This window comes from Gracilinanus agilis, chromosome 2 (assembly GCF_016433145.1).
Source record: "Gracilinanus agilis isolate LMUSP501 chromosome 2, AgileGrace, whole genome shotgun sequence".
NCBI classification, from domain to species: Eukaryota; Metazoa; Chordata; class Mammalia; order Didelphimorphia; family Didelphidae; genus Gracilinanus; species Gracilinanus agilis.
In genome coordinates, this window is record NC_058131.1 from 621,538,003 (window position 1) to 621,555,569 (window position 17,567).

The 17,567-nt window shown below is 39.9% G+C and overlaps 1 protein-coding gene across 1 annotated transcript in view; it reads right to left on the reverse strand.

Moving 5' to 3' along the window:
- The window catches only part of BBIP1 (BBSome interacting protein 1), a 33,440-nt gene extending 16,604 nt beyond the window's left edge, over nucleotides 1–16,836 (reverse strand). The window contains exon 1 of the mRNA XM_044665571.1: nucleotides 16,707–16,836. The gene's annotated coding sequence lies outside the window, so the exon portion shown is untranslated. The remainder of the gene's footprint in view (nucleotides 1–16,706) is intronic.
- Between the last annotated feature and the right edge of the window lie 731 nt (nucleotides 16,837–17,567).

The window sequence follows — 17,567 nt, forward strand, 5'->3', positions numbered from 1 at the left end:
ATCTGTTGTTTTTGTATTAAAGCCAAGAACTTTAACAGCCTTAGAAAATGGATGCAGGATTTATGAATGTCTATTTGTATATTCTAATTAGGTTGCATTGGAAAGGCACATCTGAAGACAAAATATTTAAATACCTTTTCAGTAAGAAGCAGCAAATCTAGAAGCAATAGAAGGTAAAATAGAGCTGTAGCAGACTTGGATTAAATTCAAGTCTTCTGAGAAAGGCCATGTCTTTTTTTCTTCTATAACTTTAATACTGGTATTTTAATAAATTGGTTCCAAAGGGTTGCTTTCCTGTTTCTGACCCTTGTGCTTTTCAAGATATTTGAGGGTTCCCTGAAAGCAACCTGCCCATGGCTTTTGTCAGTGGGTTGTCAAAACCTTTGTTTTGTTTACAGTATTCATTTGATATTACATTGAAATATGCTGCTTGAACTTTTAAACCTCCAGCCAAATTAGAAACAGACATTATTCAAAATCCTAAAGTTTAAAATTTTCTTTTCTTCCATTTAGAGTAAATTATGGATGAATTCATTTGAATATAGCAGGGATGATAAAAGACCAGGATCACAGCATCAGTTGCTGAATAAGCCAATTAACTTTAGATGTTACCTTATCCGCAGCCAGAGACATCTGGTAAATATAAGCTTTTAGTCACAGTGGGGAAGAGGAAAGAAGGTATCTATACAGAGATGATACATAGCCCAAAAAAGGTTGAATTGGAGAGAGAAGGCACTAGTAGATTCGAGTTAGGGAGAGACTACGAAAGGTGTTCTAATAAGAGTTATACTTTAAGATTGAGTTAGGTATTAAAGGAAAGCAAAGCAAAGCAGAGATTCTAAGGGAGGCAGAAGTTAATGAGAACATTTTAGGTACAGAGCAAAGGCAAAGAAAAAGGAGATGAAGCACTGTGTGAAAGGAGCAGCAAGCAGGCTAATATGGCTGGACCACAGAATTCATGGAAGGGAGAAATGTGTAAGAGGAAAGGAAAAACAGGAAAAGCCAAGTTATCAAGAACTTTAAATGACAAATAAGAGTTTATAAATTAGGGGGAGAAGTTGATATTAGACCTGCAACTATCAGAAAATCACTTCAGAGAAAGTAGAGAGGCCAAAAGCCCAGTTAAGAAGTAGAGAAGAGGGGCAGCTGGGTAGCCTCAGTGGAGTGAGAGTCAGGCTTAGAGACAGGAGGTCCTAGGTTCAAACCCGGCCTCAGCCACTTCCCAGCTGTGTGACCCTGGGCAAGTCACTTGACCCCCATTGCCCACCCTTACCACTCTTCCACCTATGAGACAATACACTGAAAGTACAAGGGTTTAAAAAAAATGTTTATAAAAAAAAAAGAAGTAGAGAAGATCTGAAAAGTAGGATGGTGGCTATGTGATTAGAAAAGAGGGGATATAAGCAAGAGATGTTGTAGAGAAAAAATTAAAAGATTTTTAATATCTTAAAAAAATTAAAAGACTCTGGATACTTAGGTGAGCAAAAGTGAGGAATCAGAGACAACACTAGTTGCAAATTTAGGTTACTGAGAGGATGGTGGTGAACAGGGTAGTTCAGAAGAAAAGTGGATTTTGGGGGTAGAATTGAGTTCTGGTTTGGGCATTGAATTTGAGATGCTTATAAGATATCCTGTTTGAAATGCCCTACAGCCGGTTGGTGATGCAGGAATGGAGCTCAGCAGACACTACGGTTCAGTATAAGTAAATCTGGGAATCATCTGCACAGAAACATTTGTAGAAATTGTTGGGAAAACTAAATGAAAAGAGAAGACCCAGAAGGAACCTTAAGGTACACTCATAGTGGGACAAGACACACATGAAAAGCCAGATAAGAAGACTGAAAAGAAACATTCAGACAGAACAAGAAATAAGAAAGCAGATCACCAAAACTCAGTGAGGAGAGAGTATCCAGGAGAAGGTGGTCAAAAGTTTTGAATACTTTGGAGAAGTCAAGGAAGAGAACTTGAGAAAAGGTATAAACAAGACTGGGAGAAAAGAAAGGATCAAACAAGGGACAGATTTTTTTTTTTTTTTTTTTTTGTGGTAGTTCAGAAGAGAACTAACAACAGAGAAAAGGAAAAGTTGAATTCTTATTTTTCTTCTGTTTTCTCTGCCAAAGAAATGATCTTTGCACAGGAAATGACTGAATAAAAGTACCTAAGGGAGATGTTACAGAACATAAGGAGATAATTGGGAAAGGACCTAGTTACCCATGAGGAATTTGTATCACCAGGCCTTTAAGAACTACATTTTTAGTCACGGAAAGAACTGGCAAATATGATTATTGAGCCTTCAAATAAGGCATTACTGAATTAAGATTTACAAGGTCTTATCACCCCCTATTTCAGCACCCTTTCCTAGCCAAACTCCTTGAAAAAGTTGCTTGTTCTTGTCGTGTCTACTTTTTCTCCTCTTAATCCTAAACATTTAGCTATCTGGCTTCTGATATAATTACTCCTCTATGACTCCCCCACCCCCACCCCAAAGCTACCTATGATTAAAAAAAAATGTTTTTATCTTTTATTTAACATCATAATAATTTCCTCCAATAACCCTTCATTTTCCCTGAGTCAAGCCATGTAGTATTTTTTAAAGACAAAAATCAGCATAATGAATAGATACATTAAAAAGTCTCAAAATATGTACAGTGTAGAATACTTGTGGACCTCCCATTTATGACACAGGATAAAGTGAGGATGTCTTCTCTGATTTTTTCTTTTGTTCTTGTTCTTTATAACTTCACATTATTTATTTTCTTTGTGTTTGTTTCTTTCCATTTACATTGTTTTGGTCATATATAGTTTTCTTGACTCTACTTACTTCACTCTGCATCAGTTCATATAGATCTGTCCATGCTTTTCTTTATTCATCATATTCATAATGTCTTACAGCAGTTACATTTCATTATATTGATTACTAAATTAGTTTAGCCATTCCCAATCAATGGGAATCTATTACATCCAATTCATTGTCATCACAAAAAGAGTTACCTAAAAATATTTTGGTGAATATAGAGACTTTCTTCTTATTAATGATCTCTTTGGACTATAAGTCTATTAACAGGATCTTTGGGTCAAATGGTATGGACATTATTTGCACAATTCCAAACTTTTTTCCAAAATGGTTGTTGATGATTAATAGTTCCACTATAAATATCCTAAGCTGCCTATCTTTCTACAATCCTTCCAACAATGATTATTCCTATCTTTTGTCATCTTTGCCAATTTGCACATAGCTTAATGTTTGTTCATTGAGTGAATCCTTCTAGATACTTTTTTGGTATTGAGAGCTTTCAAGATTTTTTTTTCTTGGCCTCATCCTACCTTCTAAAGTCTCTTCTGCTAGATCAGCATCTATATCACTGTTGTGGTGGGTGTTTCCAGGGGCTCTCTCTTGGGCTTTTTTATCTCTATAGTCTCTTGGTGACCTCATCAGCTTCTACAGTTTTAATTATCATTTCTATGTAGATGACTGAAAGAGCCACATATCCAGCCTCACCAACTGGCCACTCTGCATTTCAAAATGGATGTCCATGCCATCTTTCTATCTCTTTATTTTATTCCTACCTCAAGATTTCTTTGGCAGAAGGCAAGTGATGAAGCAGCAGGTACAGATACACTGAGAGGTATAATCACAACCTGGCATAGAGGTAGCCCAGGGCATAATAGGGTCATCTTCTCACTGGACTGAAGCAGTAGTGAAATATGGCAGCCTGGTGAGTGTCTGAACAGCCTTTTAAAAAGGATTGCACTGCTTACTTCCTGGTTAGAGAAAGGGGCCAGAAAAATTGTCTGTTTCACCTAAACCTGGCCTGTTTATGAAGGCAGGCAGGACCCTACCTTGTAGTTGAAACACAAAAAAGTGTACAAAAACTTTTGTGTAGATGATTCTAGTCACCATTGATACATGGAATGTGTGAATACTTATGAACAACATGAAATCCAATAGACCTGAAAGATGAACAGCTATTATTGTGAGAGAACTCAGTAGGTAATGCTTCCAAATAAGTAGCTCTGAGTAAAACAAGGCTGGCAAATAAAGGCCAATTTACTTAAGTTGAAGCTGGATCCATGTTTTTCTGGAGTGGTTTCTGAGATGCAGAGCAGTGTGAAGCTGAAGTAGGTTCTGCAATCAAATCTAATTCTAGTTGAGGGCAGCTGGGTGGCTTGGTGGTTTGAGAATCAGGCTTAGAGACAGGAGGTCCTGTGTTCAAATTTGACCTCAGATACTTCCTAGCTGTGTGACTTTGGGCAAGTCACTTAACCCTCATTGTCTAGCCCTTATCACTCTTAGAACCAATTTTGGATTTTTGTCTTAGAACCAATTTTGGTTCTAGGATAGAAGGTAAGGGCTAAAAAAAACCTAATCTAGTCGATAAGCTTGTATGCCTCCAAAAAGAGTGAATGACAGGCCCATGCTAATGTGATTATCATTAGTAGGAAGTATCTCACCACCATTATTGGTAGTTATGTTCCCACCATATGAACTTTGAAAAGGTCAAAGTAAAACTTTCTGAAGATCTGGGGACCCTCATCAACGATGCACCAAAAGAGGAAAAGCTTGTAATTCTGTGTGAGATTAATACCAGAGCAGGTACAGATTATTAGACATAGCAGGGAGTCCTTAGGAGAAATGGAGTCAGAAATAGCTGACTTCAGGTACTACTGAAGACTTGTGTGTTTCATGACTTTTTCATCACCAATACTGTTAGTAGATGCACCCTTGAAGCAAACATTGGCATTTAATACCTTTGGGGTAACTACTCAGCATGGATAGAGCCACACTGAATTTCAGAGTGATAAGTACATGATCTTGGAGAGATAGGCTGAATACTTCTATAGGTTCTCAACAGATGATCATCAATTACTGACCATAAATCTCAGATGGAAGTCAGTTACTCTCTAGTTCAGTGGTTCCCAAACTTTTTTGGCCTACCGCCCCCTTTCCAGAAAAAATATTACTTAGCCCCCTGGAAATTAATTTTTTTAAAATTTTAATAGCAGTTAATAGGAAAGATAAATGCACCTGTGGCCATCACTGCACCCCTGGTTCGCTGCAGCACCCACAAGGGGGCGGTAGCGCCCACTTTGGGAATCATTGCTTTAGTTGAACTTCCAATTGAATAAGAGGTTTTGAATGCTATTAGGCTCCTCTCAAGTAGCAAAGCCCCTAGTACTCTGGAATGATTCCATCCCAGTAGAGATTTATAAGGCAGGGGACCCACTGCTCAAACAAAAGCTGACTAAACTCTTCCAGATTATGTGGCAAGAAAAGATTATTCCCCAACAGTCAATATGGTGATTGCTGTCTGACAACTCCAGGAGAAATGTCAGGAGCAGAATAGAAGACTGTACACAAAATTTGCAAATCTGACCAAGACCTTTGACATTACTTTGTCAAGTAATGACAGCTTGTTGGAAGATCATGGCAAAATCTGGTTGTACAGAGTTCATCATTATTGTACTCCAGCTTTATGATGGCATGCTTGCATGGGTTCTGGATAATAGACAATGTTCTTATGCTTTTCCAGCCACCAATGGTGTGAAGCAAGACTCTGTGCTTGCTCCCCTATTTTTTATAGCATGATGTTTTCAGAGATATTGTTGGACGACTTCAATGAAGATAAAAACAGCATCTAGGTCGGCTATATCTGATTGACTTATTTAACTTAAAAAGGCTATAAGTCAAGCCTAAAGTGGCAGGATCATTGGTGCACAACTTTCTGTTTACAGATGATTGTTCACTCAATGCAGCACTCTGAGATTAAGATGCAACAGAGAATATTGCTCTCTTACTTAATTTTGGTCTCACAATTCACAGTAAGAAAACAGATTCTCTACCAGCCAGCACTATACCATCCATACATGAAACTATCAGTTACAGTATACCTTGGCAGTATACTTTCCAGGGTTGTCCACATAAGATGATGAGGTTAGCACACACATTTCCAAAACTAGCTCAGTGTTTGGAAGGCTCCAAAAGAAAGTGTGGGAGAAAAGAGGTATTTGGCTGCCTACCAAACCTGAAGGCCCACAGAGCCATTATGCTGATCTCATTTTTTGTATGCCAAAATATTTTTAGCATCTTTGTAGAGGCAAAGAATTAGAAACTGAGAGATCACCTATCACTTGGGAATTGGATGAACAAGTTGTGGTCTATGGTTGTAAGAGAATATTATTGCACCATAAGAAATGATGAACAAGATGATTCAGAAAAATCTGGAAAGACCTATATGAACTGATGTAAAGCAAAGTAAGCAGAACCAGGAGAACATTGTATACAGTAATAGGAAAATTATATGATGATCAACTGTGAAGGATATTATCAGCAAAGCAAGTTCCCACCATGTCCAAAACAGACATGTGATGAAAAATGCTGGAGTCTGATTGCAGATCACAACATATCATCTTCCACTTTATTTCTCTCATGAGTTTTTTTTATTGTACGTGTGGTATGTGCCTTCTATCACAACAGGAGCAATATGGAAATACGTATTGCATGAAAGCAGTGGTATAACCTATATCAGACTGCCACCTAAGGGAAGGGGAGGGAAAGGAGGGAGGGAAAAAAATCTGAATACTAAAATGTCAGAAAACAATTGTTAAAAATTGTTTCTATGTGTAATTGAAAAATTTGTCTAAAAGCACAGATAGTATCCTTTATCAAACTTTCATGTGACCTTACACTGGGAGGGATAATGAATACTCAGAATAATAAGAATTAGGATATGAAAAGATCTTGATACTCTGGAGCACTGGGATGACTTTACTATGATAAAATTTACAGGGATTAAGCCTTACACTTGGGTCCAAAAAAAATCAATTTCACAAGTTTAGGATAGGTTAGGTAGTTAAGTAGTAACTTTGTCTGAAAAAGATCAAGGTTTCTGGTGTAGTGTTCTACTTCAATATAAATTAACAGTGTGACATGGAAGCCTAAAAAGCTGCATTTTGAATTACATCAAGAAGGCAGAGCTTCTAGAATAATAAAATGATAGTCTGCCCTGGTCAGACAACACATGGAGTATTTGAAGAAGGATAGTAAGTCAGAGAATAGCCAAAAGAGGACAAATGGAATGAGGGTCTTGAGACTATGCCACGTGAAAATCAGCTGAAGGAATGAAGCATACTGAACCTGAAGAAGAAAGCACAGCATGATATTTGTATTTAATTATCTAGAGAGCTTTCATGTGGAAGGATTGAATTTGTTCTTTTTTGGGGTCCAGAAAGCAGAATCAGGAGCAATGAGTGGAAGTTACAAAGTGGTAATTCAGGAGAAAAAGCATCTTACCATTAGAGCTCTCTAAAGTTGAATGGGATCTCTTTGGAGATGTTGGGATCCCCTCTGTGGAGGTCTTTAAGTATAGGCTGGAATTCTATTGTTTGGGTAGATTAAAGTGGGGATTCATTTCAGATAGTAGTTGGACTATATGGGCACTGAAGTCTCCTCCCAAACTCTGTAATTAAATTCATGTTCTAAAATTAAAGTCATATCCTCAAGTGATACTTATAGACTCACAGATTAAGAACATCAATGAACTATGGAGTTGATCAACACTCTTATTATAGAGCTGGGGAAATTGAGGCCTAGAGAGTTTAAGTCATTTGCCTGAGGTCATATCACATCTGTTACGGATGGCAGGGTGGTCATTTGAACCTTGGTCCTATAATTTTAAATTGAGAATTATGCCACAACATATAGAATACCTTAAAAGTCTAAGCAATTACTCTTTGTATCCTTGGTCCTACTTCACACTCTTAGGGCTATGGTCCAGTAATCATCTTCTTGAGGAACTTAAATCTCCCCATTATCTCTTCTTTTCCCCCTGACCTTTCAATTCCAAATCAGGTCCATTCTTTCTATTTGTAAGAATGATCATTTCTCTCCTACTCTGAACAAGCAATCTAAAGGCTGTGCTGCAAATGAAGGAACAGGCTTTACTCATTACTATCTCCTGGTAGTAAGGCCTGAGCTTGGTCTATCACTTGAGCCCAAGAGTTCTGAGATGTAGAATGAAGGGCCACCAGACTGCTTAGGAAGAGACAAATTGAAATTGGTTCAGATCATAAAGAGAGCAAGTCAAAGGATCAAAACTACAGTGCCAATCAGCAGTGGATTGGGCAACAGAGATTCAGTCTCAAAACAAAATCTACACTCAATGCATCATTTCATTACCTACTCTAAAGCCTTGAAAACTGGCTTTTCTTCTTATCATTTTATTGAAACTGTTGTCTCAAAGGTCACCATGACATCATTGTTTTTTTTTTTTTAAACCTTATCTTTAAACCAATACTGTGTATTGGTTCCAAAGCAGGAGAGAAGAAAGGGCTAGGCAATGGGGTTAGGTGACCTGCCCAGGGTCACACAGCTAGGAAGTATCCGAGATCAGTTTTGAACCTAGAACCTCCCCTTCTCTAGGCCTGGCTTTCAATCCACTAAGCCTTCTAGCTGCCCTCATGACATCATTGTGAAATCCAACAACCATTACTCAATCATTATTTTACTTGACTGCTATGCAACATCTTACATTTTCTACACTTAGCATCCCAACAACTGCCCTCCCCAACTTTTCCATATACTTTCTTTCCTTGACTTTAGACACATTTTTCTGGCTCCTTTTTTACCTCTATTTCCTCTTTGTACCCTTTGCCTCATACTCCTTGATTTGGGTGTTCCTCAATGTGGGCAGTGAAGGCAAACCTTTTGGGGACCCTGTGCCATGTCCCCCCCCCCCAGACTGTGTGCCCATGCCTGCCCCCACTGTGTGCAGTGCCCTACCCACCCCTGCATTTGGGGGGTGGGGCCAGGCTGCAGGCTGGGAAAGTGGCCTGCTTTGGCCAGCAGTGGGGCAGGCACAACTGTGCTGCTGCTCCAGCCGGAGGTGGCGGTGGGGCGCCATGACTGTGCTTAGTAAGCAGACAGTGCTCAGCCCCTGAGATGGTGAAGGGAGGCTAGAATGCCCCACCCCCTGCACTTGGAGGTGGGGCCAGGCTCCTAGCAGGCCAAGCCTGGGGCCTGCACATGCCCAGAGAGGACTGTGTGTGCCATCTTTGGCATGTGTGCCATAGGTTTGCCATCATGGGTATAGGGGAACATTACTGGCCCTCTTCTCTTTTATACTTTTCACCTGTCAATTTCATGCACTTCTATAGCTTTAACTACCACCTCCAAGAAGTTAGCTCAAATCTCTATCTCTAAACTTGACAGCTGAGTTCCAGGCCCATATCTAGAATTCTTTAACATGTCTTATTTACTCAGATGTCTTACTAATACCTCACCAGTGTACTAAAATCAAACTTAAAAAATGTTATTCTTGGTATCTCTTAGCTCATGGCAAGTATTTTGCATATAACAAATATTAAATAAGTGCTTGTGGAACTGAACTGGGGAAATACAATCTTAAAAAATAATCCTTATCTTCTGTCTTAAAATCAATACCAAATATTGGTTCCAAGGCAGAAGACTGGTAAGGACTAAGCAATTGGGGTTAAGTGACTTGACCAGTGTCATAGAGCTAATTAAGTCTCTGAAGCCAGGAAATACAATCTTAATACCTAGTATAGGAGACTAAAATTTGTGTTCTTGTTTCACAAGACAACTGACTTACTATAAACCCTAGAGAAGTAAATGTCTGTAATATAGAAAAAAAGTCTGTTTTCAAATTAGTTTATTGAGTTCATTTATTAAATATTTTGAGAACTCAAAAGTAAAGATTACTTTTTAAAAATGAAATAAGATTGGGGATAGCCTTCTACACAGATGTTTTACATCATTAATAGTGTAATTAAGCACAAAAAATATTATGGGGAATTGAGAAGTTTCCAAATCAGTCATATTTGAATAGGGCAAGAATAAGAAACATTAGTGGATATTCTTTTTTTTTTTTTTTTTTTAAAAACAAATATTTACAGGGCTATCTAGGGGATAACTAACCACTTCTTTTAAAATGAACTGCCATCCAACCTGTCTGGAAAAATAATAACTAAACAACATATTCAATGTAATGCTCACAAGTTGAGGATGGATTAGAAACTTAATTACTAGAAATGGAATATACTCTTCAAGTAGAAGTGGAACTTTCTAATGTGGCAAACTTAAAAAAAAAGGCTAAAAATGCTGGTAAATGGCATATCACTAGAAAAGAGCTGTCCAGTATCACAGTTAAATATTCCTTCTTGTTCAATAGACAATGCCCTTTTTAGCAGAATTTTTAATTTGGATTGCTGACATTCATTTGGTACCAGCCTGGGTGACATCATATGCAATATAGCTAGAGATTGTAGCAGATTCTAGTCTTTTTTGCTATCTGGCATCTGCTGGTAGAATAAAGTGGCAACATGTTCAATTTGGCTAATTAACTCCAAGACTCATGCAGATAAAATGTGCAGGACCTAGCTTCTAGAAAGTGCCTAGACTGAAAAACTGGAAGAGCCTTTGGCCAACGAGTATATAGCTATTACACTGTTAGTGGAAAATCACATGCCCTACTCCTATTGAATAGCATTTTCTAAAAATTTTATTTTCAAGTTACAGTTGAAAGCATTGGTCTTCAGGGAGGATAAAGTTCATTCCAAGTCTGAAGATGTCAAAAGAACATGCCTGCACTCAGTGTTCCAGACTCACTGGTCTACTAGCTATTCCCAAATCTGAAATTAAATTTCCTATTTACATGCCTTTAAATAGTGTGTCCTTGGAGCTTGGACACACTCTTTGCTCACCTCATTATCTTAGCAGAGTTAGGCTGAGAAATGGAAACTTCTTAAGATTCTAGCTTGTTTTCAGGGTCAGTTCAAGTACCACTCACTGCCTCTACAAACATGGCCTTTCCTGACCTTTTCTGATTTTTAGCCTCATCTCTTCATATTAATTTCTATCTACTTAACTGTGTACATATTGTGCCACTCTCCTTCCTCCCCACACCACTAGATAAATTCTTTTGAGGTCAGGGGCTGTTGGTTTATAATTTGTTGAATTGAAATTATCCAAGAACAGAAAAGATGAGTATCAGGAGGAAAAATGCTAATAACAAACACCTTTCTATCAACCAAAGTTTCTGGTTAGTTATAATGGTAGCTTTTAAAAAAAGTCTAGAAATGAAGGCTATAACATCATGATACTTTTAAAACTCTGGATGAATTGAATAGTTGACTTCGATGAACCCAGAACCATATATTTATTGTTCTAATGGAAATTTTATTTTTCTTAGATTTAGAATAACGAGGCTACCTTTAAAAGATAATTTTTCATATCTCATTTGCTGATAAATTTAATTGTACAGGTATCTTACATGTTTCTTCTCTAAGAGCATTCTAGCCATACAGCTATTTTTCCTATTTTAACTTCAGTTTCAAGATTATAAACTGTAGGCTAGACAGAAATGTAGAATGACTGTTCAGTAAATTCCTTAAAAACTTTTATGCCTATCAAGTAAGGAATGTCTCATTTCAGTGGCTTGATCAGCTTCTAATATAGAATTGTACTGGTGCTTATTAAGCATTAAATAAATATGATATGGAAATTTTGGAGTACAATCTGACTTCTGGTACTAAGGCTATTGTGAATATGTCAGGCCCAAATAAAACTGCAAGAGATTTCAGGTGGAAGAATAACATTGCCCAAGTTGGAATCTGATGAGGCTAGTGGTTTAGCTTGATATCTACTTTGATAATGAAATTCATCACATTTTGAAATGAGGAGCCCACACATCTTTTAACAACAGCCTACAGGCTTCCAAGAGTCCTACAGAAATTGGTGAAACAATGCTGACATCAGTACATTTTGCTACAGACTGCCTACACCCAGAGATGATGCAATGTAATGAAGTAGGAATACTCTGCTGAAGGGAGGCAGCATTTAGGGCTAACAAAGGGTGAAAATACAAACTTTACTGTGGGGACAGGAAGAATACATCCTGCACTACCCAGGGCAAAAACTAGTCTTCTATAAAACATTCTTCACAGGTTGAGTACATATGATATGTATTTAAGTCATGGAAAGATTTTAAAAAATAGTGAATATATTCAGTTGTGTTGGAAAAAAGCTCTAAAGGGTCCAGAAAATTATCTTATTATGAAGTTTTAGGGTCATTGATCAAGGTAAGAAAAATCATTCCTCTATAATAAATTCTGGAAGCAGAGTGTGTAGTGGATTGAGAGCTGGCCTCAGAGTCTAGATGACCCAGGTTCAATTTCTGCTTTTAACAGACTGGTTCTGTGATTACAAACAAATCGTTTAATCTCTCAATACCCTAGGAATTCTAAGGTTCTAAGTTGCAAGTGGACTCCCATCATTATGGTAGAGGAAATTCCCTTACTAAAAGTTTCCTGTACCAATGAGATCATAGGTTTAGGAACAACTTTCCCACCCCCATTATGATTTTCTGGATAAAAAAAATAGCAAAGTAATGTGACAATGTGCACAGTATATAATACACATAATACACAATGGGTATAATAACAAAGATTTATTAATAATAGCTAGCATTTTTATACAGCAAAGTGCTTTCTACATATTTTCTCATTTGAGTCTCACAACAACCCTGGGAAGTAAGTGCTATTTTCATTCCCCATTTTATAGATGATGATGCATAAGTAGATAGAAGTTAAGTTACTTGCCCAGGGTCATATAGTTAATAAATTGATGAGGTAGAATTTGAAGTTAGGCTCTCCTGACTCCAGGTCCAGTGTTCATTCAATCTGTTGCTCCACACAGCTGTCTCTGATATGAGCAGAACAAAGTGACAGAGGAAATATAAAAATTAAAATAAAAGTCTCTGTCATTAGAGTTTACAGTCTAGTAGGAGGAGGTTACCTTGGCAGATAGCTATACCGTATAACATTACATGATAAACAGATTAGAGAATTACGAAATAAAGTATGAGATCTCAGGAAGAACTTGCCAACACCTGAAGAGCCAGGGGAGAACAATGGCAGTTATGAAGAGGGTAAGAGATTGTCAGAAGAGATGACATTTGAGTTTGGCAAAAGGAGATGAGCAGAAAATTCAATAGGTACTGAGAAATAGGTGAGCATTTGAACCACAGGTATGGAGGTATGAGATACTAGGGTATATTCAGTGTATGATCTGAGCCTATAATGCCTACTGATCAACTTTTAGTTAGCCCATCAAGTAGGAGTTCTAGTTGTTTATGTTGGATTATGTTCATCTAGAAAAGTGCCAAGAGCATAGACACAATACTCAAGATATTTTATAGTCAGAGGGGTGCTTGTTCTTAAAGTTTAGTTCTGTGGAAAGAATCAAAACTTCATCCTGGATTTTAATGTTTACAAGTTTTCTCAGTTCTCATCCTTCTTGACTTTTATGTTACATTTGATACTGACTGTGGTTTCCTGGATACTCTCTCTCATATGGGCTTTCCTGACACTATTCTCTCAAAAGTTTCTTAACAGTGACCACTTCTCAGTGTTCTTTCCTGGCTCATCATCTATATCACACCCCTTAATTGGGTTTTCACCAAGGTTCTGTCCTAGGCCCATTTTATTTTTCTCACTATGCTCTCAAGTGATTTTATCAGCTCCCAAGAGTCTAATTATTACTTCTAGTCAGAGGACTCAGCAGCTCTACATTTCCTTTCCAGACTCTCTTGAGCTTCAGTCCTGCATCACCGACTGCCTATTCTATATTTCAAATTGCATGTCTTAGAGCAGCGATGGTGAACCTATGGCATGGGTGCCAAAGATGGCACACAGAGCACTCTTTGGGGGCACGTGGCTGCCAACCCCCAAAGTTTGTTACTAGAAAGGCAAAGGGACTCAGAACTGCTCTCTTCCCCTCTCCACTCTGCCTGATGACATTTTTTCCCATTCCCCACCCCTCTGCCCAGCAGCCCAATGGGAGCACTTTTCCCCTCCCCTGTGTGGGGTAAGGAGGGGGGAGGGGCAGGGCATACCTAGCACTCAGTGGGTGGAGGAGCACAGTACTGGGTCTGGAGGGTGGAGTGGGGGTTGGCTGGCATTCTGTCTCTAAAAGGTATGCCACCACTGTCTTAGAGACATCTCACCTTTTACCCTAAACCAACCTCTCTTCTAAAATTTTCTATTTCTCTCGATGGTACCATCATTCTTCCAGTTTCCTAGGTATTAACTTTAGAATTATGCTTTTCAATTCACATATCCAATCAGTTGTTCTACTTTTTGTAAATTTCTTACATCTAATCTTCTTTCTTTTTTCTCACATAGCTACCATTTAGTTCAAATCCAAATTGTATAAACATGTGCAAGATTTCCTTCCTAACTGGTCTTTCTTCCTCAAGTCTCTTCACAATGTCTGTCTGTCCTCCACTACAAATATCCTTCAACTGATTTTTCTTTAGTGCATATTTGACCACTTAAAATTCCACACTCGATTAACTCTAATGGCTACCTATACCTTTAAGAGAAAAAAAAAGAAAAATGAACTTGTTTCTCCTCAAAAGCCTTTTATATCTTGATTTCAACCTGCTTTTCCAGCATGTTACTCTCTTTTCTGCACTGTGACAGACAAAAGGGCCTTCTTAGTGTTCTTAATGTAGAGCATTCTGAGCTCCTGTCTCTGTGCTATTGAACTCACTCCTCAATTCTGCCTCATGAAATTCCTCTCTTCCTCTGACTCAAGCATTGCCTTCTATATGATTTCTTTCCCAATTTTAGAAACTCCTGGTATCCTCCTGCCCCATTTACCTTGATCTTGTTTTCTTCATATTTGTTCCCTATATATTTAGATGAACTTGTCTTCTTTGGTACAATGTTAGCTCTTTGAGAATGGGAATTGTTTAATTCTTTGCATCCTCAGAAACTAGCACAATACAGTAGGCACTTAAATGCTTGGTTAATGGATTGCAATAGCTAAACAGATTGATTAAGAAAAAAAAAAAAGGATGGCATGTGAGAAATAGAGGCAAAAAAAGAAGATGAGTCTCTAAAACACTCCTTTTCTAATTGCCTCCAATTTTATAATAGTTTGTAAATCCAATCTCACTGCCACCACTGTTGTTGAAGCCCACATAATCTCATGCCTGGACTACTGTAATTAGTCTCCTGGCTGGTCTCTCGGCTTCCCGTTTTTATCCTCTCAAATTTTCCTGGCTTCCAGATTAATGTTCCTAAAGCACATTTCTGATCATGCCCTATCCTCTTGGTCAAAAAACAAAAACGTAGGGGGTAGCTGGGTAGCTCAGTGGATTGAGAGTCAGGCCCAGAGATGGGATGTCCTGGGTTCAAATTTGACCTCAGACACTTCCCAGCTGTGTGACCCTGGGCAAGCCACTTGACCGCCTTTGCCTACCCTTACCACTCTTCTGCCTTGGAGCCAATACACAGTATTGACTCCAAGATGGAAGGTAAGGGTTTTAAAATTAAACAAAAAACAAAAACTAAAACAAAAACAGATGGTTCTAGAGTGGGTAAAGTTCATACTACTCAACCAGGATTCAAGGCCCTAGTAACTTCTAAATATTCAAAGAAACAGGTTTACAAGGGCCCTTTAGTTAAAATTTCCTACTCTTTTTACAAGTAGGATAAGAAGCCTAAAGAGATGAAAAGATCTGTAAAAGTTTCAAACAGATAAAGAGTGAAAGAGCCAGGGTGAGGGAGAACACACATTTCTGGACCATCAGTCCAGTATACTGAATATGCAGTTAGATCGCTTGTTCCCTGCATCCCCCCAGCTCTCCCCCTCCTCCCATTTCTTTGCCCATGCAAATTTTCTACCTGGAATGTATCCCTTATTACATTTCTACTTCAATTCAAATAAGAAGCCAACTTTCCTTCGTGAAGCATTCTCTCAATTAAATATCATCTTTTCCATCTTCTTAACCCCTTCGCAGGAAAGCACTTCTAACAGCATACTAGCACTAAACGTCTGCACTGGAAAAAGACCTTAGAAATCCAACCCTTTCATTTTACAAATGTGTAAATTCTAGCTCAGACAAGGTAAATAAACAAACAATTTCATCATCTCTGGTGTCCTTGCTTTAATTTTTTTCCCCACTCACCTCCCAACCCAAACTTGAAAACCTCCTGGAGGGTCCAAACCAAGTCTTACTCATCTTTGAATCTCTCACCAGCTTCTCGGACCTAAGAAGAGACTGTTAAGGGGGGGCGGCTGCCTTCATAAAAGGGCGAAATCTTAGGTCCAAGGAAGAGTGTGGGAAAGAATTGCGATTTGTCTCCTCCCCAGTTCTAGTTCCTCTATGCAGGAGGTGTGGGACCTCTTGGAACTTCGGTATCTTCTTTCCTGAACTGAGAGGGCCGGTAAGGAAGCCATCCTCCACCCCCGCCCTCACCTCCTTACAGGGCGTCAAAGTCACTCTCGTAGGCAGGCCAGGAGATGGGGAGAGGGGTAGAGGGGGTCATTTTTCATTATTCAGCTACACTCCACGTACTAACTCCTTAGCCTTAACTCCTTTCGTCTCCCGGCCCCGCCTCTGGGCTCTGGAATAGCCACAGCAAGGGGAGAATCGTTTTCCCAGAACTAGGAGCTCCAAGGAGGCGGGGCCTTCCCTCCAGGGGCAGCCTCGGAGGCAGGCAGAGATCTGGGAGCGGCCCGTACGGCGTCCCGCCCTGTCGCCGGAAGACAGGAACTGCCCCTTCAATGGGACCGGTACCCGGAGGCAATCCTGCCATCGCATCCTCCTCCTCCAACGGTCCTGCGTGTCTTGCACTGACCTTTGGCTCACCCCTAGTCTAGGGGACGCACCATAGCTCACCTTTGGATTCCAGCCCTGGTCAGGTCTAAGCGTTCCCTGGAGAAGAGGAACTACGGCTGCAGAACCCTCTCCACTCCCAATCCGGAAGGCAGTGAGACGACTTCCGGTCGGGACGGGATTACGGGCCCTGCACGCAAGTTATTTCATTGAAGTAAAGAGTCGAAACGTTTGGAGCAGCCCATGTGTGTGGACGACTTTCCAAATGGGTCTGGGCGTGAAAAAGCCGGAACTGGCCCGTCTAAAGCAAAACGTCAGTCCTTCTAGGTGTTACTTTGTTGGGCACGCTCATCACCTACCGTAGCCGTTCCCTTTCTAGACCCAGCGGCCGTTGCCCCGAGCAACAGGGAGGTTGGGCGAAGGTAAAGCGTAAAGGCGTGAAACCGGAAGCTTGAAGAATAGCTTCCCCTGCTCCCAGTCCTTTTTCCATAATTAAAAATGGCTACCGCGGCATCGATGTCAAATTGGGCAGGGTGTCGTTCTACCTTTGTTGGAGGAATAACTCTATGACCCGATAGAGGGAGGCAGCGGCATCTAGTGGACGGGAGGCGAAGCGTTGTAAATTGGGAGGGGAATGTAGGGAGCGTAGGGACGCCAATGCGACGTTGTTATTGGAGAGCCGTAGCTACTCGTTCTTCCCGGATGACCCCGCCTTCCAGCCCGCACTCCCGCCCGCCTCGTGGGTTGGTGACGTGAAAACGCCGGAGGGCAGGGCTAGCATAAGGGGGGCGGGAGCGAGGTGGGGGGGAGCGGGGCGGGGCAAGTTGTGGGGGGCGGGGGGGGCGGTGGTTGGGTAGCGCCGCTTCTGTAGAGGAGGAGGAAGGAGGAGGATGGCGGAGTCCGGGCTCTTGACGGTAACCAGGG